This window comes from Ursus americanus, chromosome X (genome assembly GCF_024610735.1).
Source record: "Ursus americanus isolate L20-20 chromosome X, mUrsAme1.1.p, whole genome shotgun sequence".
Lineage (NCBI taxonomy): Eukaryota > Metazoa > Chordata > Mammalia > Carnivora > Ursidae > Ursus > Ursus americanus.
In genome coordinates this window covers 115,242,805-115,269,272 of record NC_142164.1, presented here as the reverse complement: position 1 = coordinate 115,269,272, position 26,468 = coordinate 115,242,805, and the positions used below count along the sequence as shown (strand labels likewise).

Below are 26,468 nucleotides of genomic sequence, written 5' to 3'. Positions count from 1 at the left end.
CAGCCCGGCTTCTTTCTTTCCTCAGTGTCTCAGAAGGTGTCCTTTATTACATGTGCAGGATGCAAGGATTCTGCTGCTGCATGGGTGAAAAACGATACCTTCAGACTGCCTTTTCAGTGACAAATTGCACTTCTGCGGAATATCACACCGCCTGTGGTTTTAAGAACCCACTTAGATTTACTATTACTTCCTTGGGGACTCAGCCTCCTCACAAAGCACCCCAAGGCTCATTTCCACTGTTTCAGAGTGCAACAAAGATGAGAAAGTTTGCTCATCACGAGGGTCTACAAACTCTGGGCTAGTAAAAACACTCTCTGGCATGCCTAACGCGCTAAAACCATGGCCTCTGTGAATTCCTGGTGTATAAAACAGGCAGGAAAAGTTGTCTGGAGGTATTTGCGGAGCATTGTGTTGGTTCGGGAAGGAGCTGTGGGGTTGGAGGCTGAGCTACGCCTCTCCCTTTGCTTCCTGGGTGAGAGCCGCGGGACATGCCACTGAGCTGAAGCAAAGCAGAGAGAGATCGGTAAGACTCACCGGCTTCCCCATTTTTCCCAGGACGGGGTTTTTGTTCCTCAGCTGTGATCTGGAAGAGACAAACCTGTAGGTCCTCCAAGCAGGCTGCCTCGGATCAGCTGAATGGCTGGGGCGTTCAGGAAGCTTGCTCTGTCCAGCTCCGAATCACTCCCCTTTCCAGGCTGTGTGCTTACACGCCTCCCAGTCAACGCAAAAATCTGCCAAACTCAGGTCAGCCTAACAGGTTTCCTTATATAGGTAAACATGAATTGCATTCCTGGTGAAAGAAGTTAACTAGGAATCCCGGTAACCTGGTTAACTCTATCCATGCCAGAATGGCTCAGAGTCCGTCAGCCCGTGCAGGGTTTGGCTGCAGCACAAAGGGATTTGTGCGATTTAATTAAAATCATCTTTATCCCAGCAGTCTGTGAAATTGGCCCTTCTAGGAGAACTGCGAGTCAATAGCTAGTACTTTGTATCAGGAGCTGTGACCAACCTCGTATTATCCGAAGGCACAGTAGGGAGCAAAACCAAAGTAGAGGACGCTATCCTTTGCCTACAGTGTTTTTAAAACTAGGATAACCTGTCTTGAAGTGATTTTCAAAGAAGTGCACAGAAGATGTGATAGAAGAGAATGTGAATAAACTTCCATTAAATAAGGCTCAAATGCCTTATGTGAGCATAGTAACGAATAGTTATTCAACTTTTCCAGGCCCTTAGTAGATAATGCAATATGATCATTTTCAGTTTACTCCCTTTACAAGGCGGTAATTGCTACTGTATTTTTTGATGGGCAAAATGACACATAATGACATCTATTTATTCTCCATAATAACCCTCCTGAGCCCACATACTGAAGTGTTATTTGATGGTTTCAGGAAGGAAATCGAAGACATGTGAATTTGCATAATTACACGGAAAATTTTTTTAAACAGCTTCCTGGACTTAAGAAAGAACTCCTGCAAGGCCTAACTCTGGGCTCCAAACATAGTTTTTAAATGTAAGTATGTAACATGGCAATGGCCTAATAATCGGCTCTTCCCCCCCACATTTATCTACCACCAAGTAAAGTAATAATTCTTTTCAAGTCTAACCAATTCCACTGCAGTCTTCCTGTGACTCGGTAGAGACCCAAGACTTCCCGATACCGGGTGCTGGAGGTGAAGACTGCACACTAAATAAAACCTATCTTCAAATGAATCATTCGTTCCTGTTTCATCCACTGGGTGACTGCTCCTTGGATGGTGTCAATCTTTGTAAAAATAGCTCAGTGCTGTGTTTTGGGCCCCTGCTCAGGAAAGGGGAGAGAATGTTTACATACCTAAGCCAGCACCAGCACAAACCAATCGTCAAGAGTTTCGGTGGGGGGGGGGAGCGCTCCTAGCACTGCCTGATTCCAATCCGCTTTCGCTCAAATAAACTCTTGAAAATTGTGAGGAAAAGAAGAAGAAAGAAGAAAGAAGAAAGAAGAAAAAAAGCTTGTGCTAAGAGCAGTAGAGTGCAAAAATCACACCGTCAGGACGGGCGACTAATCTTTGAATAGCATTTTACACCGGGCAAAGACTTTTGCATACAGCTTCTCTTCATATCTCCACAGGAACGCTACGAAGCATGTGCGTTATTATTTCCTTTTTATGATAACAAAACTAACTCGCAGAGATAGAGTGAGTGCTCTAAAGTCTCACGATCAGCTGGTGGCAGATCCCAAATCCCAGATCTTCTAGAATTTAACTCTGGTAAAATTTCCAAAAATAGAATCGACTTGAAGGGACAGAAGAACATTAAAATGGCAGTTTTCCATGTTCAAATATAATTTTTAATAATCGTTATGTCCAGAGAGTTTAAATGCAATATACAAACTGATTAAAATACTCTTTCTATAGTCATAACTTACAGCTAAAATGACTCCAGAAAGATCATAAAATGAGATAGGAAGTATATTTTTATTGAATATGAATTTGGGTTATAAAATATTATGAAGGTATAACTGCAAATATTGCACACATTTTTCTGTTCGCAGTACACACATTTCTATGGCATCAAGTTAAGACTCATCTCGACTCCCCCACTGGCAGGAATATTAGGGTTTTTTACTTATTGGGTTTTCATTAATCTTAAATAAAACTCTGTGTACCATGCTAGGTAAACGGCTTTCACTACTAGAGTCCATTTATGATCCTGCACCCTTTATGTTCTCATAATTCCCGCTGAAGCAAGTTCTGTTTACGCAGGAACTTTAGACTTTATTAACATGTTGATGCAAGACAAAGAATGCATTTTTTTTCCCAGGGCAGGCTAAACCTTTAAGTGCCTTAAGCTGGCCTCCAAATTTGTTCTTACAATTCTAAGCAAACAATCATTTCGGTTTTAAACACAAAATATCTTAGGATATAATTATTGAATTCGAAGGTCAAATGGAATTTGGATCTCAAAGTAGCATATTTCAAAGAAGGAATATAACCCTCTGCTAAATCCATTTTGGACGCCTCAAGGAATGGTTTGGGAAAGGCTGGGTCACTGAGGCAGCATGAATTCAACCTAACCATAGAAGCCCCCAATGAGAGAGTGCGTACAGCTGAATAATTACACTGGGCCAAAAAAATAGCACTTACGGGAAACTAAATAAAATACAAGACCTACTTGAAGGGGAGAGAATATCCTAGTGGCTTAAGGAAAACATCAGGGGACAGATTTCGGAAATTCCCAATGGCATACGACTAATGAGTAGGTAGGCTACAATTCCAACCTCAGTCCATCAGACTCTAGAATGCTTGCTATGTCTACCGCACCCTGGGGGTACCACGCTACCCAAGGAAGTGCAAATGTCTTTGAGTCATGCTGGTTTCATGTGTTGGTCATGTGACCTTGGGTAATGTTTTGAAGCCTCACCTCCAAAGTGGAAACAATGGCTACACATCTCACAGATGACTGAAAGTACCTAATGGGTGTTTTCAATCGTTCCCAATGAATTTATTGATGCTTCTCATGGTGCAGGCATTCCTCAAGGTCCTAGGAATATGGCCGCGAGCAAGTTAGGCATGTCTCCCCCATCATGCAGCTAACGATCTTCAAGGAAAGGCTGCGCACATCTATATTATGGAATGTGAAACCCTAACATTTCCCTGGATTTCTCATAACACAAGAATGTGGAACCAGAGTTCCACATCAATATAGAAATATTAATAGACAAATGCCCGAGCTAACACGTTCACTGTAGTCAGTCCAGACTGCTCTCCCTGGCCCGAGGCTGGCCTTACCATGATTAGACTCGGTGGGCCTGGGCTGAGCCAAATAAGGTAAATATCAGGGAAAGGTAAAACTTGATGCATCCGTCCTATCATGAACCGTCCTTCGAACAACAGAGGAGGACCGGTGCATTCACTTGCAAAACATCTTAAAGACGCTCGGGAAGCTGGATATACAAAGAGTTGTTTTTATCATTAATTCTGTATACGAAGAAGTGATGCAGAAGCATAATACTATAGCCCATTATCAGGCTACTAATCTGTTTTCGTTCCTTTCCATTCAATAAGCACTTAATTGATACGAACTATAGATAAGGGTCTGTGAAGGATACAAATAGGATAGGATACACCGAAAAAGCATGGTCCTTAGCTTTAGTGGGAGCTTTTTAGAAAAATGTTATGCTGCTATATCAGGCAGGATGGGTGAGGTTATGCTCTGGTAACAAGGAACCCCCAGATCTCAGTGGCTTATAACAGCAAAGGTGTTTTTCTCACTCATGCCACATGTTTACACAGATCAACAGGGAAGGCTCTCCTATTCATAGCCACTCAGGAGCCCAGGCTCATGAACGTTCCTTTCAACACATACTTCCACGGTTGCTGAGACAGGAAACAGGGACTTGGTGAATCACGCACTGCCTTTCAAAACTTCACTTCATAAGGGACACTTAAACTTCCGCTTACCCTCATTGGCCCCAGCAACTCCACTGGCCCTGCTTAACTTCAAAGCAAGAGAGAGAGCTAGAATATATGACGAATGAAGACATGACAGATACGGCAAACCATGTGGCTGGAGGAAAGCATCAAGGAGGCAGGCATATTGAATACCCCATATGGCACAAGGACTGGCATTTCAAGTTTGGAAATTACTGACCAGCTCCAATTTCCATGGGAGCACTTGCTTAAAGCTGGACTCACAGATTAATCAGTGGTTCTGGCTGAACCTTGAGGGAAACAGTGACATTTAAAAAGGATGTCCTGAGGCAGACTCTTCTTAATATTTCTATCAGTTACTTGAGTGATGAAATAAAAGACAAGTTGATTTAATTTGCAGATGGTGCCAAATTGGATAGCTAACACCTCAGAGGATTGTATTATAATTCAAAATGACCTTGAAGAGTAGGGGGGGAAATGACGTTAAAGAAGAAGCTTACGTCCAACAGGGACAAACAGAGGATTGGAATGAATGGTCTACAAAATACATGGTAGAAAAATATAATGAGCAAATACAAGCCTGTAAATTGAATATATACTGACAGCTTAGCACTTTTACTTGTAAAGCCCTTGGTACGGTGGTACTAACCACGTAAGCACTGGAAGATAGGAATTCTCAGAGCACTTCCTCACTGGAGAGCCTTGTTTAAGAAATAAGAAATCAGAGCAAATTCAGAGGCAAAAGCAGAAATTTCCAAAAGACTAAGTACCCTAGGTCAGGTGTCAGCAAACTTTTTCTGCAAAGGGTCAGACAGTAAATATTTTCAACTTTGCCATCCATAAGTCTCCCTCCTACAACTACTCAACTCTGCTGTTGTGGTCCAAACCAGCCACAGATAATGTGTAAATGATTGTGCATGGCTGGGTGCCAATAAAACTTTATTGACAAAACTGGGCAGCCAACATTAGGCTATACTGTGCAGACCCCTGCTCTCTCTACATTATAAGAAGTGTCCCAGAATGGCAAGGTACTCATATTGATTCCAAGTGCCTAGAAGGCAAGAGGGATCCTATTTTGGCCATTTTCCTATTGTTCAAGTTCCCTTAATGGTGCTTTCCACGCAGGTGCTAGTGAATGACTTGGTGAGATAAATGAAATGAAATTAGCTAGAAATACCAGCTTCCTTATTAAATATTCAAAAAGATTTATAATATGTAATTCTTGAGGATGTTGTGGAAATAAAATCCAAAATATAATTTCCCATCTCGATTTGCCAAATTTTTATCAATTATATTGCTTTTCAGCTACAAAAATATCAAAGATGAAAACATATAAGAAAACCTAGAAAGATTACAATAATGAAATTAAAGGAAACAAAAATTTGCAACAAGGTATATGCACATAGCGTTTTTAATTTTTTCCCCCAAGTTCTTCATAACCAAATGAGGTCAATGAAGCAAATGTCCTTATTAGCCAAAGGCGAAGATGGAGACAAGGAAGGTTAAGTCAATTGTCTAACATCAACAAGCTCATGGCGATGGAGAAGGAAATAGGACCGAGATTGCCTGGGTTTACAATTCTGAATCGTGATAAACACCAAGTGCGCAGAGGCTGAGAGAATAAAGAGCTTACATGAAGTGCAATGGAAGCCCTGTGGTATGTCTTTTCAGATGCGTTGGGGAAAGCCCAGCACTCCAAACACTGTCTGTCCCTTCCTCCCCCATGCACACCCCCCCCCCCCGTGCAATCTCCTTTGCAGTCAGCTCCATAGCCTCTCCCTCCTTTGATAAAGTCCTGAAAGCTAAAGTCTGGTTATGGATGAGTCTTTGTGCAAATGCCCCTGAATCCTGAATCCGACTACTTGTGACCACTGCCTCTGATACTTTCAGTCCAAGCCAGTATCATCTGGTGGCTACATCAGTTTCTCAGCCTCAGCATAACTGGGCTGGATCGTTCTTTGTGATGGGGCAGTCCTGAGCTTTGTAGCATGTTCAGCAGCATCTCCAGCTTCTTCCCACTAGATGCCAGGAGCGCTTCCCCTCCCCTTACCCTCCAAGTCACAACAACCAAAAGTATCTTCAGACATTGCCAAATCTTCCTGGGGGAGGCACAAAATTACCTCTTTTGGAGAACCTCTGAAATAGATGATTGCTTCTTAATTGTTCTCCCTACTTCTGCCCTTGCTTCTCTGCAGTCTATTCTTCACACAGCAGCCAAAACCATCTTTTAAAGATATACATCAGATCATGCCACTTCTCTGCTTAAAACCTCTAGTGGTATCCTCTTATAATTAGAATACAATCTAGCTCTCATACCATGGCCCACAGAGTTCTCCAGAGTATGACTTCTGTCAGCCTCTCCAGATTAATCTTATAGCACCATGTCCTCACTGGCCTTCTTTCTCCTTCCCCAGTATACCCATCTTGTTCAGAACTCAGGACCTCCGTATATGTTATTCTCACTGCCTGGAATGCTCCTGCTGGTGTGGATGGCAGAATGGTGGCCTCCCAAAGAGGTCCACATCTGAATTCCCGGAACTCGTGAATATGTTATGCTAAATGGCAATGGGGAATTAATGTTGCAGATAGAATTAAGGTTGCTATAGGCTGACTTTAAGATAAGAAGATTATTCTGGATTATCTAGGTGGGCCCAATGTAATCACAAGGTTCGTATAATGTGGAAGAGGGAGGCAGAAGGAGCAGTGTCTGAGCAATGCCATGTGAAAGACTGGACTAGCTATTGGTGGCTTTGCAAATGGAGGAAGGAGACCATGATCAAAGGAATGTGGGCAGCCTCTAGAAGCTGGGAACAGATTCTCCCCTAGAGCCTCCAGAAGGAATGCAACCCTGGTGCTACTTTGACGTTAGCCCGGTGAGACCTGCGTTGGACTTCTGACCTCGAGAACTGTAAGATGATAAATTTGGGCTGTTTCAAGCCACTAAGCTTTCCATAATTTGTTACAGCAGCAACAGGAAACCAATATTCCTGGCATCTTCACTGCTAGCTCCGAAACCCTCAGAATGTATGCAAACGTCTTCTTCTCCAGTAGGGGGCCACCCGTGATAACCAGGACTGCCAGGCACCACCCATTCCACCTCCAGTGGTTCTCTATCAATTTACCCGTTTTATTTCCTTCATAGCTCTGGTCACTATCTGATATTACCACAGTTCATTCATTGCAAAGCCAGAAAAAGAAAAAAAAAAAAAGAAAAGGCCTACCTTGACAAAAAGTAGCCAACAATGACACACTTGAAAAAAGAAATGGCGGTGGTCATTTAATATGTCTCGGAGCAGGAATGTTGGAGAAAGAACCAGGTTTGGATTAAGTAAAGAACGTTTATGTTGGATGAAAAGACATTCTTGACGGTAGTTGGAGTAATTGCACAATGAAACAGGCTGCCAAGAAGGGCCATGGAGGCCTAGATTGCGGCAACACTCACGAAAGAGATTAGATAACTTGAGTCAAGAGAATAAGTGGAGCTCAGCCTAGAGCATTTACTTGATGACCTGCTTGTTCTTCCTCCAGCTTTAAAATGTGTGTAGCACAAAGCAATGAATCACAGGACAACATCTGCATGTAATTGCATTTCTGTTCCAATAATAAATGTTTCAACTGCTACGCTATTTACGAAAGCTGTTATCATAAAGAGCCAAGTGGGGGAAATTTGAAACACAAATGCTTATCTTAAGAAACCTTTCCTTTGCAATTCGGTGTCCAAGTACCAAAACAGCAACTTTGCTGTAGTATATGAATTGTCCTGAGGAGTCTGTTTTTGAAATTCTATTTTAAATTGATTTTTAGGTGTTTGATTCCCTGTAAGAGCCCTTTCTGTCACCCATGGTTTTCTTCGTATTTTTTGAATCTGAACAGGAGGAGCAAAGGCTGAAATTGTTCAGATTTTCCTCACAAACCTATCATCTGATTTTTGAACCCATTGTCAAGGAGGGAGAAAAGGTGTCTTGTACTTTCATTTTAATCAAGAATGTTTATTCTCAAAACAGAAGACTAGAATTACAGATTTCCCCCACCCATCCCACTCCCACAAACCATCCCCACCCGGGAATTGTTGGCCTTTAAATTGCTTGCGAAGTGCCAGGACATTTAAAAAGTATTAACAACCAATGTAGAAAAGCACAGAAAAGCAAAGAAACTCTTAGTTCCTCGGGTCCGTCTTGTCCTCCCGCTTCCCCACAGTGGCAGACAATTTTTCTGTACGCCTTGGCACAGGAGAAGCTGACTTCTCTGCAAAACCACTGGAGACACCAGCAAAGGCTAGCAATCATTTTGGCCTTTTAAACTTAGCTTTGGGGGAATACACGTTCTGCAAAATAAAGTGGGCTGAATTTTTCAACAATTTACTTAACTTTGCATTTTTCAATTGTCTGTCGGCAGCTTAAAATTCACTGCTTTGAGTAAAGGATGAAAACTCCATCAAGGAGCGCCTGGGTGGCTCAGTGGGTTAAGTGTCTGACTCTTGATTTCGGCTCAGGTCAGGATCTTAGGGTCCTGGGATCGAGCCCTATGTCGGACTCTGTGCTCCGAGGGGAGTCTGCTTGAGATTCTCTCCCTCTGCCCTTCTTCCCGCATACGTGCTTTCTCTCTCAAAATAAAATGAATACTGGCGGCATTAGAAACACAAAGGACAGAGACACGCCGGCCCTGGAAGTGAGGGCAGGGACGCCGGGTGTGGGGCTCACATCCCGGGACGCTGCAGGGTTGAGCAGCACCAACAGTAACAGAGTTAAAGTGGCCAGAACATCAGTGGAGAACGGGCCGCAATCCCTCTGTTCTGTGACAATGCAGCGTCTGCTGCTCTGACTCTCAGAAGAGGCATAGCCGGCCGCCAGGGAAAGCCGCCAGAGAACAAAAGCCTGGAAATACCGGCTCAGAGAGTGCCCATCCCCATCCTCCCTCGCAGGGGACACGGAGACTCTAACCAAACAGGGTTGCCTGAGTATCGGCGCGGCAGGCCCCTCCCCCAGAACACAGAAGGCAGGCTGAAAAATCAAGAAGCCCACAACCGGAGGCGCCTGGGTGGCGCCGTCATTGAGTGCCTGTCTTCGGCTTAGGGCGTGATCCCGGCGTTCCGGAAAGGAGTCCCTCGTCGGGCTCCTCCGCTGGGAGCCTGCTTCTTCCTCTCCCACTCCCCTGCTTCTGTTCCGTTCTTGCTGACTGTCTGTCTCCCTCTCTCAGATAAGTTAATAAATAAAATCTTTAAAGAAGAAGCCCACATCTCTAAGATCCCTATAAAACAAGGGGCACGGCCTGGGACCCAGTCAATAATTTTGGGCTCTGGAAACCCCGCAACCTCTCTTCATCAGAATGACAAGAAGGAGAAGCCCCCCCCAGCAAAGAAAAGACAGTGAGTCAGTGGCCTCTGCCACAGAAGTAACGGATATGGATGTAACCAAATTATCAGAAATGGAATTCAGAGTAACAATGGTCAAGATAATGAGTAGACTTGAAAAAAGTATTCAGGAAAATATTACTGAGAATATACAATCCCTAAGGGCGGAAATGAGAGCGAATTTGACAGAAATTAAAAATTCTATGAGCCAAATGCAGGCAAAACTAGAGGCTCTGACGGCCAGGGTCACGGAAGCGGAGGAAAGGGTTAGTGAATTGGAGGATGGGTTAATAGAGGAAAAAATAAAAATAGAAGATGGTCTTAAGAAAATCCACGCCCACGAATGTTGGCTACGGGAGATTACTGACTCAACGAAACGATCCAATGTTAGAATCATCGGCATCCCCGAGGGGGTGGAGAAAAACAGAGGTCTAGAAGAGATATTTGAACAAATTGTAGCTGAAAACTTCCCTAATCTAGCAAGGGAAACAAAAATTCGTGTCCAAGAGGCAGAGAGGACCCCTCCCAAGCTCAACCATGACAGACCTACACCACGTCACGTCATAGTGCAATTCGCAAATATGAGATCCAAGGAAACAGTATTGAAAGCGGCCAGGGCAAAGAAATTTCTCACGTACCAAGGCAAAGGTATCAGAATTACATCAGACCTGTCTACACAGACCTGGAACGAGAGAAAGGGTTGGGGGAGCATTTTTAAAGCTCTTTCAGAGAAAAACATGCAGCCAAGGATCCTTTATCCAGCAAGGCTGTCATTCAGAATTGATGGAGAAATAAAGACATTTCAGAATCGACAGTCACTAGCCAATTTCGTAACCACGAAACCAGCCCTACAGGAGGTATTACGGGGGTTTCTATAAAAGTAAAAAGGCCCCAAGAGTGATACAAAACAGAAAGTCACAGCCAATACAAACAAAGACTTTACTGACAACATGGCAGAATTAAAAGCATATCTCTCAGTACTCAGCCTGAACATTAATGGTTTAAATTCTGGCTTCAAACGCCACAGGGTTGCAGATTGGATAAAAAGAAATGACCCATCCATTTGCTGTCTACAAGAGACTCATTTCGAACCCAAAGATGCATTCAGACTGAGAGTAAGGGGATGGAGTACCATCTTTCACACAAATGGACCTCAAAAGAAAGCTGGGGTAGCAATTCTCATATCAGATAAATTGGATTTTAAACTACAGACTATAGTTAGAGATGCAGAAGGGCACTATATTATTCTTAAAGGAAGTATTCAACAAGTGGAGATGACAATTATAAATATATATGCCCCCAACAGGGGAGCAGCAAGATACACAAGCCAACTCTTAACCAGAATAAAGAGACATATAGATAAAAATACATTAATAGTAGGGGACCTCAACACTCCACTCTCAGAAATAGACAGAACACCCTGGCAAAAACTAAGCAAAGAATCAAAGGCTTTGAATGCCATACTCGACGAGTTGGACCTCTTAGATATATATAGAACACTACACCCCAGAACCAAAGAATACTCATTCTATTCTAATGCCCATGGAACATTTTCAAGAATAGACCATGTTCTGGGACACAAAACAGGTCTCAGCCGATACCAAAAGATTGAAATTATCCCCTGCATATTCTCAGACCACAACGCTCTGAAATTGGAACTCAACCACAAGGAAAAATTTGGAAGAAACTCAAACACTTGGAGACTAAGAACCATCCTGCTCAGGAATGACTCGATAAACCAGGAAATCAAAAATCAAATTAAACAATTTATGGAGACCAATGAGAATGAAAATATAACAGTCCAAAACCTATGGGATACTGCAAAGGCAGTCCTAAGGGGGAAATACATAGGGATCCAAGCCTCACTCAAAAGAATAGAAAAATCTAAAATGCAGTTTTTATATTCTCACCTCAAGAAGCTGGAACAGCAACAGAGGGACAGGCCTAATCCACGCACAAGGAAGCAGTTGACCAAAATTAAAGCTGAAATCAATCAAGCAGAAACCAGAAGTACAGTAGAGCAGATCAACAGGACTAGAAGCTGGTTCTTGGAGAGAATCAATAAAATTGACAGACCACTGGCAAGACTTATCCAAAAGAAAAGAGAAAGGACCCAGATTATTAAAATTATGAATGAAAAAGGAGAGGTCACGACGAACACCATTGAAATTGGAAGGATTATTAGAAATTTTTATCAACAGCTATATGCCAATAAACTAAGCAATCTGGAAGAGATGGAATCCTTCCTGGAAACCTATAAACTACCAAGATTGAAAAAGGAAGAAATTGATTTCTTAAACAGGCCAATTAATTATGAAGAAATTGAGTCAGTGATAAACAACCTTCCAAATAACAAAACTCCAGGCCCGGACGGTTTTCCTGGGGAATTCTACCAAACATTCAAAGAAGAAATAATACCTATTCTCCTAAAGCTATTTCAAAAAATAGAAACAGAAGGAAAGCTACCAAACTCATTCTATGAGGCCAATATTACCTTGATCCCCAAACCAGGCAAAGACCCCCTCAAAAAGGAGAATTACAGACCGATTTCCCTAATGAATATGGACGCCAAAATCCTCAACAAGATACTTGCTAATAGAATCCAACAGTTCATTAAAAGGATTATCCACCACGATCAAGTGGGATTCATACCTGGGATGCAAGCGTGGTTCAATATTCGCAAATCAATCAGCATGATACATCATATCAACAAGAAAAGACTCAAGAACCATATGATCCTCTCAATCGATGCCGAAAAAGCATTTGACAAAATACAGCATCCTTTCCTGATTAAAACCCTTCAGAGTGTAGGAATAGAAGGTACATTTCTCAATCTCATAAAAGCCATCTATGAAAAGCCTACTGCAAATATTATTCTCAATGGGGAAAAGCTGGAAGCCTTTCCCTTAAGATCAGGAACACGACAAGGATGCCCACTCTCGCCACTATTATTCAACATAGTACTAGAAGTCCTTGCAACAGCAATCAGACAACAAAAAGGGATCAAAGGTATTCAAATCGGCAAAGAAGAAGTCAAAATGTCTCTCTTCGCAGACGACATGATACTCTATATGGAAAACCCAAAAGAAGCCACTCCCAAACTATTAGAAGTTATAGAGCAATTCAGTAACGTGGCGGGATACAAAATCAATGCTCAGAAATCAGTTGCATTTCTGTACACGAATAACGAGAACGAAGAAAGAGAAATCAAGGAATCCATCCCATTTACAATAGCACCAAAAACCATACGTTACCTTGGAATTAACTTAACCAGAGACGTAAAGGACCTTTATTCTAGAAACTATAAATCACTCTTAAAAGACATTGAGGAAGACATAAAAAGATGGAAAGATATTCCATGCTCATGGATCGGAAGAATTAACATAGTTAAAATGTCCATGCTACCCAGAGCAATCTACACTTTCAATGCTATCCCGATCAAAATACCGAGAACGTTTTTCAAAGAACTGGAACAAATAGTCCTTAAATTTGTATGGAACCAGAAAAGACCCCGAATCTCCAAGGAACTGTTGAAAAGGAAAAACAAAGCTGGGGGCATCACAATGCCGGATTTCGAGCTGTACTACAAAGCTATGATCACAAAGACAGCATGGTACTGGCACAAAAACAGACACATAGACCAATGGAACAGAATAGAGAGCCCAGAAATGGACCCTCAGCTCTTTGGGCAACTAATATTTGATAAAGCAGGAAAAAACATCCGGTGGGAAAAAGACAGTCTCTTCAATAAATGGTGCTGGGAAAATTGGACAGCTACATGCAAAAGAATGAAACTTGACCACTATCTCACACCATACACAAAAATAAACTCCAAATGGATGAAAGACCTCGATGTGAGACAGGAATCCATCAAAATTCTAGAGGAGAACATAGGCAACAACCTCTACGACATCAGCCAAAGCAACCTTTTTCATGACACATCCCCAAAGGCAAGAGAAACAAAAGATAAAATGAATTTATGGGACTTCATCAAGATTAAAAGTTTCTGCACATCCAAGGAAACAGTCAGAAAAACTAAGAGGCAGCCCACGGAATGGGAGAATATATTTGCAAATGACACTACAGATAAAGGACTGGTATCCAAGATCTACAAAGAACTTCTCAAACTCAATACACGAGAAACAAATAAACAAATCAAAAAATGGGCAGAAGATATGAACAGACACTTTTCCAATGAAGACATACAAATGGCTAACAGACACATGAAAAAATGTTCAAAATCATTAGCCATCAAGGAAATTCAAATCAAAACCACACTGAGATACCACCTTACGCCAGTTAGAATGGCAAAAATAGACAAGGCAAGAAACAACAATTGTTGGAGAGGATGTGGAGAAAGGGGATCCCTCCTACATTGTTGGTGGGAATGCAAGTTGGTACAGCCACTCTGGAAAACCGTGTGGAGATCCCTTAAAAAGTTAAAAATTGAGCTACCCTATGATCCAGCCATTGCACTACTGGGTGTTTACCCCAAAGATACAGACGTAGTGAAGAGAAGGGCCATATGCACCCCAATGTTCATAGCAGCAATGTCCACAATAGCTAAATCGTGGAAGGAGCCGAGATGCCCTGCAACAGATGACTGGATTAAGAAGTTGTGGTCCATATATACAATGGAATATTACTCAGCAATCAGAAAGAATGAGTTCTCAACATTTGCTACAACATGGATGGCACTGGAGGAGATAATGCTTAGTGAAATAAGTCAAGCAGAGAAAGACAACTATCATATGATTTCTCTCATCTATGGAACATAAGAACTAGAATGATCAGTAGGGGAAGAAAGGGATAAAGAAAGGGGGGGTAATCAGAAGGGGGAATGAAACATGAGAGACTATGGACTACGAGAAACAAACTGAGGGCTACAGAGGGGAGGGGGGTGGGGGAATGGGATACACCGGTGATGGGTAGTAAGGAGGGCACATATTGCATGGTGCACTGGGTGTTATACACAACTAATGAATCATCGAGCCTTACATCGAAAACCGGGGATGTACTGTATGGTGACTAACATAATATAATAAAAAATCATTATTAATAAAAAATAAAATAAAATAAAATAAAATGAATAAATTTTTAAAAAATAAAAAGAAAACTCCATCAAGCTACAGAAAAAATAAAACCACAGCTCTTAAAAGACTGACTCTTTCCATTTGCTAGGCAGGTGTTTCAAAACCATGTCATTGAGAGTTTCCCTTTTAATGAGATGGCAAATAACCACGCGGGAGGGCAAATCCTCAAAGAGCAATGAAAACAAGCAATTTTACAGCAATAATTCTAAACCCCCTCCCCATTTCTCAAGGTCTGAATTTCTTCACTCCTAGCTGCTTAGTTCTCACTTCATTAGCACTGTTTAAAACACCACAGTTGAATAACAAAACTAAATGAAAATTTAGAACATTCTTTTAGGAAGGTGAAAATACATCACAATTTTCCAAAGTATTTTTTTTTAAAGATTTTATTTATTTATGTGACAGGGACAGCCAGCAGAGAGGGAACACAAGCAGGGGAAGTGGGAGAGGAAGAAGCAGGCTCATAGCGGAGGAGCCCAATGTGGGACTCGATCTGGAACACTGGGATCACGCCCTGAGCCAAAGGAAGCCGCTTAACGACTGCGCTACCCAGGCACCCAGCCAAAGTAATTTTTAATTAACTCTTTAAAACCCAGATCAATAACAGTGGTTAGACTACCACATGGTCAGCATTGAGGCTGCCTAGGATTTCTCTTCTTCCCCAGCTGGGGTCCCTGACCCAGAGTATAGATGAGGACAGAGAGAGACATAAAGATAGTCATTCATTTACTTACCAAGTAATATCAGGTAAATGTCATGTGTCAGACACACATTCGTATATTAGGGTAGGTAAGAGCAACTCAACGGTTGGAAGAATTTCAAAAGTTATGTTTTAGGGAAACATATAAACATATAAACATCCCTGTTACGATGCTATGAGAAGGACACTTCACTTCAGCTCTGTGGTATTTTTCCCCAAACCCATAGAAGCGCCTTGAAGTCCAATACCGGTTTGCCAGCATGGTTGGATGAGTGCTCTCTTCTGGGCTGCAGGCTTATTGTCATACCCTCACATGGTGGAAGGGGCCAGGGAGCTCTCTGGGATCTCTTTTACAAGGGCACTAATCCTAACCATGAGGGCTCTGCCCTCCCGACCTAGTCACCTCCCAAAGACCTCACTTCCTAATATCACCACAATGGGGGTTAAGATTTCAACGTGTGAAGTTTGAGGGGACACAAACATTCAGATCATTGCAGCTAAATTGAGTGACATTCTACAAAATATCTGACTAGTACTCCTCAAAACTGTGAAAGTCTTGAACAGGAAAGATGGAGAAACTCACAGCCCAGGGGAGCCTAAGGAGATATGATTACTAAATGCACTAAATGCTTTGGATGGGATCCTAGAACTGAAAGAAGACATTTGTGAAAAAACTAGAGTTTTTAGTTTTTTATAATAAAGTCTAGAGTTTAGTTAGTAGTAAGGTATGATGTTGGCTTCTTAGTTTTGACAGAAGTACCATGGTAATGGAAGACATCAACATTAGGGAAAACCAGGTGAAGCATATATAGGATATATCTGTATTCTCTTTGAAACATTTAGTTGATCTAAAATCATTCAAAAATAAGAGTAAAAATATTTAAAAATGCTTTTAAAATCCCCCAAAACAAGAACAACACATTAGTTTTATACAGCAGCCAGAGAAGAAAAAACATGATGAAGAAAAGATCCATCTAAGAAGGACAGAGACAGAGGCAGGAACATGCAAAGAGCAACAGACAGATATGGAAGTAAGAGTCCGTATCCTTCTGGTGGGCTCCAGGAGGTGTTCAAGCTCCACTGCCTTGTTATGTGGCTCCCTGCTATTCTCTTAAGTTACAGGGATCAGAAAAAAGGATAGGTCTTTGAAAGAACTGAGAGACTTGACATAGATTGGAAACATATTGGAGTACTGAGAAACTTCTCTTTCTTTTTCTATCTTTAAATGTTAGGTATTTTTTTTTCTATGTGATTCTGAAGGCAGATGTGTCAATGAATAGCTTTAGTTTAGCAAGTTTTTCGGGAACCTTGGACAGACTGATCAGCAAGGTTTTGACACTAAAAGCTGTCATGTGTTATAGAGCTTTTCTTTGAGAATCCCATACTCTCTAGTGTTCCAATGCCAAAAGGATACATTTACGATTGACCTTGACTTCATCCTAATGGGTACTTCTATTTAGAAATTAATCTAGCTTTTTGTCTGCCTGGGAATACATATAATGGGAAGCCAAAAAAAGTTTAAAAACTCCCTAAGGTTAGGTTAGGCTTTTACAATTACACATATGAAGACTTTGGGGGGTCTCTTCTTAAAAGGAGTCCCAGTATTTCACAGAAGCTTCCCTGAGCATTTAACCTCACAGTTAATCGGCAATTAATGCATGCTAAGAATTTCTGCAGACCAGTGTGCACTAACATACATTTTCCATGGTGTTTTTCCAAAAAGGACTTGAAACCGTATTAACTGTAAGTCTGGACAGTCTTGACAAGGTTAAGTGTGAGATATTAACAGTCAATCAAAAGTATTTGATTAGTGTGTGCCCTGAATCAGTCCAAACACGTATTTCATGGATGGGATACTCACACCCAGGTCTCCAAACCTTTTATTGATATTGATCACAGAATCCACATGCCGTATTAGATGGAAGAAATCTCCATGTAGAAACTGATTGAGATTTTGGTACTGGTTGGCATGTTGGAAGGGGAAGAGTAGGGACACAGATCTGCAAAGACATCTCAGGGGACTGCATATTTCATCTTGAATTAGTTTTATATCATAAATGTGAAGTTCTTGTGAGCTTGGGTTTAATCTTTAATGCAGCAAATTACATAAACTCTTTAACAAGAGCCAAAGTTCTAAAGTGATCTCTTATATTTGTTTTCCTTTTCCACTGAAACAGCATACCAAATCTGAATCTGATTAAGTCTGCTGAATTTGTTATCAGTGCTAGGAACTATGTATGCGGTGCAAAAAATTAACTTCACCTAGAAACGTATGTTTAGGTGGTTTTACTCCTAAGAAGTACTGCTTAGAAGGACAACAAATCCTGGGAGAGGCCAAACTTAATTTTTCCCAAAAAAGAACTGGGCTGTACGTGGCCTGGAAACAAGACTGAGATTTTGAGGTGTGAAAACATACAATGACTTTACAGTAAATTATGCTGTCGATGAGGGATGACCTGGTCAGTGTCTGTCAAGCACAGTGCCTGGCACTTAGCATATAACTAGCTTTATCCCTATGTATCTATGTATCTACTTATGTATCTAGCTATCTTGTATTTATCTCAAAGTTTCTCAACCTTAGCACTACTGACATTTTTGGATCAGAGAGTTCTTTGTTATGTGTGTGTGTATGAGGGGAAGGGGGCTCTCCTGTGCATTGTGGGATGTTGAGCACCACCCCTGGCCTGCACCTGGTAGATAGCAGTAGCACTCCCTCTCCCAGCTGTGACAACCAAATATGTGTCCAGATATTGCCAAATGTTCCCTGGTGTGTGTGTGTGTGTGTGTGTGTGTGTGTGTGTGTGTGTTTGTATGTGTCCCAGTATTTCCCCCAGGTAAGAACCACTGTTCACCTCTGTCTCTACTCTAATGTCTAATTCCTAATCTCTAATCTCTAAACATCTACATGCCTATAGGAGAAACAAACGAATGAACAGATTTTACTGTAGAATCTCCAGGCTTCAACCTGGCATGATCAATTGAGAAAGTGTGCGAGCTGGGTGTTATACACAACTAATGAATCATCGAGCCTTACATCGAAAACCGGGGATGTACTGTATGGTGACTAACATAATATAATAAAAAATCATTATAAAAAAAAAAAGAAAGAAAGTGTGCGAGAGCAGTGGGATTTATTGCATATGACAATATGTATCTATTATAATCATAAACTATCATACTGTGTAATAAATGCAAGAGCATTTGTTGGGATGCCTTGTGCTTCCCTCCTCTATGCCTTCTATCTGTTACTTGTACATACCAGGTAGCAACAAACTGTTTCTGTGCCCACTGTCTTCAGATACCGCCTAGAACACATAACTCAATTATTTTTGCTGAATCAAGTTAGTAAACTTGATTAGCAAATCAAAATCATTCAAAAACAAAGCTTATTCGATATATGAAGTAGGTTTTTTGAGGGGAAAATGGGATTTTTTTAATTTAAAAAGTGTTTCTGTACATATCAAGAGATGAGCCCTAGCTAATTCTGACCACAGAAATTGAAAAAAAAAAAAAGGGGACCAAAGAGATTTGATTTTGAAAGCGAAGAGAGTTGTGTCCTACTTCCCATCTGCGAGATGAGGAAAAGGCAGCTTTGTGGGGTGCACTGTCCCATTAGCCCAGTGGCTTGCACATAGTTGGTACTCAAGCATTACCATCTACAATAAATCAGGGTACATATTTAAGAATACTTAACTATTATCATTTCATATTAAGCTTAATCATAAACAAGACCATAATTAGAACACCTTGGGCCATTTTCTTTGAACCAAAATCCCTAAGTCTGTTTTCTCATTATGTATCAGACTCCTCTGCACCACAGCTGAGTAGAACAGAGACATTCAACTAGGAAGTAGACAGATGACTTTCAGCATGCCATTAAAACTCTTTGAGGCTCTCTGATTCCATCATCTGTAAAAAGGGAGGGATACTAATTTCTCTCTCTTAAGTTTTCTCTGAGGACGAAATGAGATCAATAAGAGCAAGTGCCCTAATATAAATGTTTAGTCATTTGCTTGATGCCCTGGAGACTAGCTTCCATGGTCAACAGTTATGAACGCAGTAGCAAAATTAATTTCCCCCTGAGCTTGAATCAAGAATGTATATGTGAAAACCTGCTGAAAGAGTCAAACATGATACAAATGTAGGTAAAGAGTTGGCAGAGTATGCCCTACTCTCCTTAAAGTCGCCCTAGTTCTAAACAGGAGAAGGGTGCACTTGAAAATTATCTGATTCCCTTTTAACTATGATCACTGTTTCAGGGCCCCCAGGCCATCTAATCCCAGGAGGTGGACAGACTGAAGACCTGAAGTCAGGACTGAAGTGTCTGTCCAGAGCCACCCTGGCTCACCTGGCTTACTGACCCTTGTCTAACTCCCCGAACATGGTGGACTTGACTATTCCCTCCTGAGCTGGGTACTTCCATTAACTCAACGCCTCATTCACTCCCTCCCTCATTCATTCACTCATTCTTCTCTGATGAACTTACTTACTTACTTAGCTACTTACTTACTTACTTACTTACTTTATTTATTTATTTAACATTTTGTTTATTTGAGACAGAAACAGCATGCACACAAGCCAGCAGCAGGTGGGGGTGGGGGGGACAGAGGGAGAGGGAGAAGCAGACTCCCTGCTGAGCAGGGAGCCTGATGCAGCACTTGATCCCAGGACCCTGAGATCATGACCTGAGCCAAAAGCAGATGCTTAACCGCCTGAGCCACCCAGGCGCTCCTCTGATGAACTATATTTAAATTATAGTAAAACAATGACACTGAGTGAATGTATGTGTGAATCAGATATATATATATACACTTATATCTGGTTATATATATATCTGGTTATATATATATGATATATATATGTATATAGATATACATGTATGTGTATGTAAGTATATATATATATATATATATATATATATATATATATATATATATATATATCTGATTCACACACACACACACGTTAAATACACATGTTATGGGACATAAGAAGCATCCAACTAAGATGTTCCTGGAATTTAATGAAAAAAAGATTATGAGGAAGAGCCTTCTGCAAGTCTTTGTTGAAGGACATCTAATCTGGTCTTTGAGGCATGGACAGAATTTGGGCATAAGAAGAGAGTGGCTTTATAGGTGTTCATTTTATAAAAATTTGTTAAGCTGAACATATACGTTTAACTTCAAAACATTTTGGCAGACACTTTCGTCATTGTGTTTCTAAAGTTCGCACTCTATTCTCTGCTCTTCTGACCATTCCAGAATATGGTATCTGAAATATATATTTTAATTACGCTAACAAAATTATTTTGTCAAACCACTGCTAACAATAATTGGGGTGTACTGATGAAATGGAAAACTAGGATTGGGATTCATCCATCTAAGTCATCTAAAACCCTGAAACCGAGATAATTTTCCCAAAGAAATAGAATCTATAGCTTTCTTTGCCTTCTTTGACTCAATATTTCCCCTTGTAACATATGGATAATATTATTTGTCTCCCTGAGGTGTGTGGCTATTATGGGAGTTACTAGGGCAATTTGTTCAAGTACTTTAATGAATCCAATGTATTTGAGATCAGTTCAGAAGATCTTTCTTCCATGGGCAGGCTGACCAAGGGTTCAGAGACTAGTTCATCCATCACAGTATAAAGGGCCATAGCAGGCTCTACCCAATGGGTGGAGGGTGAACTACTCACCCACTGTCCCTTCGGGGAAATTGACAACTAGGTTGGTGAGTGGCTTGGAGGTCCAGGGATGGCTGTGGAAAGGACAAAGAAGGAGCAGTCGAGTGAGATACAGAAGAGAGAAAGTCCAGGTATCAAATGAGAAAATGGTTCACTCGCTGGTAACCTTGGAGGGCAAGAGATTAGGAATCAGAGGATCTAGGGGTTAAGCTTAAATATGGGGATTTGTATATTCTAGTTACGTTTCAAAATCAACTTACAATAAGTGACACAGACAAAACAGAACCGTTAAAATAAGAAAAAAAGAACAAGAACAAAATAATAAACCAAGGGCAGCAGCTGGATTAGAGACAAGTCAGCAGAGTTATTACAACTGAACTCCAAGAGCCCCAGTAGCTAAGGCAGAAAAGGAAATAAGACAAATAATCTAGTTCACGTGATATAAAGAAAGAGACAAACATTTTATATGTTACTAGCATCAAGACATAGATACGTTATTCAATGGATCTTGTGGTAGGCAAAATAACGGTTCCCCCAAGGATATTCATGTCCTAAACCCCAGACCTGTGAATGTCACCTTACATAGCAAAAGGGACCTTATAGACATTATCAAGTTAAGAGTCTTGAGATGGAGAGATTCTCCTAAATTATCCTGGTGGGCCCAATGTAATCACAAAGGTCCTTATACGGAAAAGAAATAAGTCAGAGGGGCATGGTCCGATGGAGATGTTGCTATGGAAGCAGAGGTCTCAGAGATGCCATTGCGAGAAGGGAGCCACGAGTCAAAGAATGCAGGTGGCCTCTAAGAGCTGAAAAAGGCAAGGAAACAGATTCTCTCCTAGAACCTCCAGAAAGCACCACGTTTGCTGAAACCTTGATTTTAGCCTAGTGAGATCTATTTTTGGACTTCTGACCTCCAAAACTGTAAGATAATAAGTTTATGTTTTTTCAAGGCACTAAATTTATGATAATTTGTTACAACCACAAGAGAAAAGAAGTGCAGATTTTTAAATAATGGGCCAAGAGGAAAATCACTGAAATGTAACTTTTAAGTCACTTCAGTTGGGAGTAAAAATAATATTGCTGAGTTATATAACTTTCTGGTGAGGCTGACTAGATACAAGAATAAAGATGATAGAATTTGGAGTGATTTCTAAGCCAGATAGTTCAAAATCCATCTGAGGTTATGGTGAACAAGTGCAATTCTTAAGTCCTTCTCTAATCCTGCTAAACAGATTCTGTGGCTAGGACCCGGGAATCTATATTTTTAACAAGCATCTATATTACTTATCATTGCTGTAAACAAATTACCACACATTTAGCAGCTCAAAACAACACCCATTTTATTATTTCACAGCTTCTGTGGGTAGGAAATTGGGGCATGCCTTAGATGGTACCTCTGTTTTAGGGTCTTATAAGGCTGTAGTCAATTTGCCAGCTGGGGATGGGACCTCATCTGAAGGTCCAACTAGGGAAGGATCCACTTCTAAGCTCATGCAGGTTGTTAAGAAAATTCAGTTATTTAAGGGCTGTTTGACTGAAGTCCTAGGTTCCTTGCTGGCTGTTGGTTGGAGAATGCCCTCAGTACCTTTTCATATGGGCCTCTCCAACATGGCAGCTTGCCTTATCAAAGCCAGCAAGAAAGAGAGCCCATTAGCAAGACAGGGGTTACAATCTTAGTAATGTAATCATGGACATGGCATCGCATTACCTTAGCCATATTGTTTTGGTTAAAAGCAAGTCCCAGGTCCCACCTGCATTTGAGGGAGAGGATTATACAATGGGGAGAATGCCAGGAAAAAAAAAAGTCAATGGGGGGGGGGTCTTAGAATCTGTCCACCATGGCATCCCAGATGATTCTTGCTTACAATCAAGTTGGGCAGCACCAACCTAGGAGAACAAATGATTAGAAGGAATCAACCATCTCAGCTGGGCTTTTGAAAGGAAGCCGATGTGAAAATTTCAAGGCTGTGGGCTCTGGTGCTGTGTCAGCTGTGTCCTTTCTATAACAAATGCTATGCATTAACATAGTGTCTGGACCTTAAAAACAGTCCTTATCATTCTCCCAGGCCCCTCTCTGCTGCCAGCTCAGTTGCTCACTGTCCCTGAGCTGACCTCAACATCTCAGGGTAGCAGCCTAAGTTGGAGGGAGGGGGTGAAGGAACAAAGGGGGATAAACTGACATGGTAAGAACGGGTCCCTGAAATTCATGAGTTTTGATTATTTTTACTTTCTTGTCAAAAAACGTAAATTTTGCCTTGTCACAATATAAAGAGAATCCATTTCATAATTTACACAGCTGATCTCAAATACTATCCTATTTCAAGCTCCATCACATTTTCCTCAGATATTGAAATGATATCCTGGCAGAAACATTGGCATGTGCTTGCCAAGCCCTCCTGGGCACAAAACTAAACATTTCCCGGCCCCTTGCAGTTAAGTGAGGCCAGGGAATGGAGTTGGCCTGTGGCAAGTAGCCTGCTCCTAAAGCCTTCTGCATGGCCCTTGAAATTCTCCCTTCAGTCACCTGTTGGCCAGATGTTGAGAATGTAGCTAAGGTCCCTAAGGCTCTAGTGATGAGACAGCTGCTAGACTGGGAGAACCTGGGTCCCTGGACTCCTCCTTTTCCATTGTCATTGGTCAACCACACTGGAGTCAAATGTGAGTGAGAAATAAACAGATGTTGTGGGAAGTCACTGTTTATTACAACAGTTGAATTAGTTACTCTGACTAGAACAGCTGTATTATTTTCTTTGTGGGACAGATGTCGCATGCTGGTCCTGGGTATGGAGGGACATGTAATAGGTCATGAGGGTGGTGATGAAGACATAATCCCTTTGTGTTCTTCCCTTCTAAACTATCCATGGATCATTCCAGACACCAGGTCTCCATCTGTGGAAATTGAGGTCTTTTCTTAGTGAGTCTGTATGAACTTCCCATTCTACCTTAAATGCTGATTCTAAAATACTCTTACCCACGTGACTTGAAATCATCACACTGCTAAAAACCCCTGCTGCCAACCTGTGCCCCCATTCTCCGTCGTGGGGGTCCTGTAGGACATTCGACAGCATCCCTCGTCTCTACCCACTAGATGCCAATAGACTCTCCTCCAGTTATGACAACCAAAAATGCCTCCACTCATGGCCACATGCCTGTGGGGGGCTCAGTTACCCTGCTTGAAAATCACTGGTATAGAAGAACGAGGGGCACTTTTGTGATGCCTTTAGCAGGGAACTGTAAACCTTTAGCTGGGTGGGACTCAGGACATTGACCTTCCCTTCGATTTTAGTTGGCTCCAGGTCTCTTCTTTACAAGGTATTCTGAAATTAACCAATGATCTCGTCCAGTCTATCCACCCAGTTGATTTTTCATTTTTCATTTTTAAAACTGAGATGCCATTGACACATATAACATTATATAAGCTTAAGGTGTACAATGTGTTGATTTGATACATTTATATATTACAATATGATTACCACTGTAGCTAGTTAGCTAACACTGCTATCATGTCACATAATTATCATTTCTTTTTTGTGGTGAGAACTAAGCTCTAGTGTCTTAGCAGCTGTGAAGTTTATACTATAGTATTGCTGACTATAATCACTACGCAGTTCATTAGATTTCCAGGACTTATTTATGCACTAGTTGCAAGTTCGTACCCTTAAATAGCATCTCCCCATCCCCCCACCCCAGCCCCTGGAAACCACCATTCTACTCTTTTGTTTTCATGAGTTCAGCTTTTTTAGATTCCACATGTAAGTGAGATCATACAATACTTATCTTTCTCTGTCTGGCTTATCTCACTTAGCATAATGCCCTCTAGGTCCATCCATGTTGTTGAAAAAGGCAGGATTTCCTCCTTTCATGGCTGAATAATATTCCATTGTATATATACACCACATCTTTATTCATTTATCTGTTGACAGACACTTAGGTTGTTTCCTTATTGTGGCCATTGTGAATAATGGTGCAATAAACACAGGGGTGCACATATCTCTTCAATATCCTGTTTTCATTTCCTTTGGATACATACCCAGAAGTGGAATTGCTGGATCATAAGGTAGATCTATTTTTAATTTTTTGAGGAATCTATGTACTGTTTCCCATAGTGGCTGTTTCAGTTTTATTCCTATCCATCCAGTTTAAACTCTGGCCATATGGAAAGGACTTTTTTTTTTCCTCATCAGAATAACTAAAGTTTAAAGTTTAATCTTCACCTAACTCTCTTGGGAATCTGGCTGAGGTAGTTCAAAAAGAATGTGCTATATAGGCTAAGTTTTTAAATTATTGGCTATTTTAATTTAATTTTATTTAAGATTTTATTTATTTATTTGAGAGAGAGAGAGAGCATGAGCAGGGGCAAGGGAGCAGAAGCAGACTCCCCGCTGAGCAGAGAGCCCAACACAGGCTGGATCTCCAGGACCCCGAGATCATGACCTGAGCTGAAGGCAGCCACTTAACCAGCTGAGCCACCCAGATGCCCCTAAAATTATAGGCTATTTTTAAATCCCTTAGATTGGAACACATATTAAACATGATGCATTTCACTGTCTCGACATTGACAGCTATTAAAAAAAACCAAACCAACCAATGAGTGTACACATTTACGTGCATCTTCTTTCTTAACAGAATCTCCCAAGTAAACAATCTCTTTTGCCTACATTTAATGAGATTTTAAGAATGTTTCATTAAGATCTCCATACAATTTGTAGCAACATTTGCATTTTGTTTTCAGTGCTGTAGAAATCAATTGTTTTTTTCTCAGAGAAACCAAAGCTTCCCCAAGCACCTTATCGCTTAAGAGAAACAGCTACAAATGCTAAAGGTTAGTATTTCAGCCCAAAGGTAAACTGAAGAACCTCTCTTATGCTCAGAAGCAAATGGAGTTAATTTCTGAATTTGCTACCAAAAATATATTTTCACCGATGCTCCCTGTGAGTTAAAACGAGTATTATGCAGTGAGTGTGTAGGTATGGTTTAAACAAAGCAATACATACGATGCCTCTACACAAACAGAAAAGTTCTCCAAGTCACTCTCAAGTGTCTCCTTACTGTGACTCAAGTTTCTTTACGTTTCTGTGTCCAGATTTGCAAATGTTATTGTCAAAAAAGCCCTCTCAAAACCACAGCATTACGTTCTAGGCTTATTCTCTCTTGGTTATTCTCTAATAAATGTATTTGGAACCAAGATATGTTATTTCAAGCTACAAGGTCCTCGGGGTGCCTGG

General features: G+C 41.1%; 1 protein-coding gene across 3 annotated transcripts in view; it reads right to left on the bottom strand.

The window, feature by feature from the left end:
- MID1 (midline 1) overlaps positions 1 to 26,468 on the bottom strand; it is a 573,199-nt gene that overhangs the window by 333,070 nt on the left and 213,661 nt on the right. Inside the window, exon 1 of one of the 3 annotated variants that reach the window (XM_087860135.1) lies at positions 535 to 689. The exons of the other annotated variants lie outside the window; for them this stretch is intronic. The gene's annotated coding sequence lies outside the window, so the exon portion shown is untranslated. Of the gene's footprint in view, positions 1 to 534; positions 690 to 26,468 lie in introns of those variants that run through there. 3 annotated transcript variants of the gene reach the window in all.